Raw genomic sequence first — 646 nt, 5'->3', positions numbered from 1 at the left:
GGCTTCCCCTTGCCTTCCTGACTTATCCTGTCTCCTTGGACAATCGTTCTTCCACCTTTTTAGCTTGGTTCTTAGCCCTGTGCGCTGACGTATTATATAGCAGGCGAGCGCTGGCTTTCAGCCTCAATACCTGACATTGAATTCCAACTCTAAATTTAGTAACTGTAGGATTTTGGATAAGGGTTCTTTGAGTTTCTTTTCTTATCTCTAAACTGAGACTGTTAATACCCACCAGTTAGAGCCGTTTTAAAAATTAAATGAGATTCTATTAACCAGTAGTTGTATTTATTAGGTGCCATCCCCTGTGCTAGACACATTTACCACCAACCTACAGCTCTTCCAACAACTCTCCACGTAAAGCAGCTAATAGGGTCCAGGTCGTTCTGTATACTCAACAACTGTTGGTCTTTTTTCTTTGTTCTTTCTCACCGTGTGATCCATAGCTCCACCTCCTTTCTCCCTGCAGTTTACTTCCCAATGTGTTTTTCTTTTTTTCCAATTTTTTTTCTTTTTAGACAAAGTCTTGCTCTGTTGTCCAGGTTGAAGTGCAGTGGTGGAATTTCAGCAATCTCAGCTCACTGCAAGCTCTGCCTCCTGGCGCCCAAATGATTCTCCTGCCTCAGCCTCCTGAGTAACTGGGACTACA

Source organism: Rhinopithecus roxellana, chromosome 18 (genome assembly GCF_007565055.1).
Source record: "Rhinopithecus roxellana isolate Shanxi Qingling chromosome 18, ASM756505v1, whole genome shotgun sequence".
Classification (NCBI taxonomy): Eukaryota; Metazoa; Chordata; class Mammalia; order Primates; family Cercopithecidae; genus Rhinopithecus; species Rhinopithecus roxellana.
Note: the sequence above shows the minus strand (reverse complement) of the source record.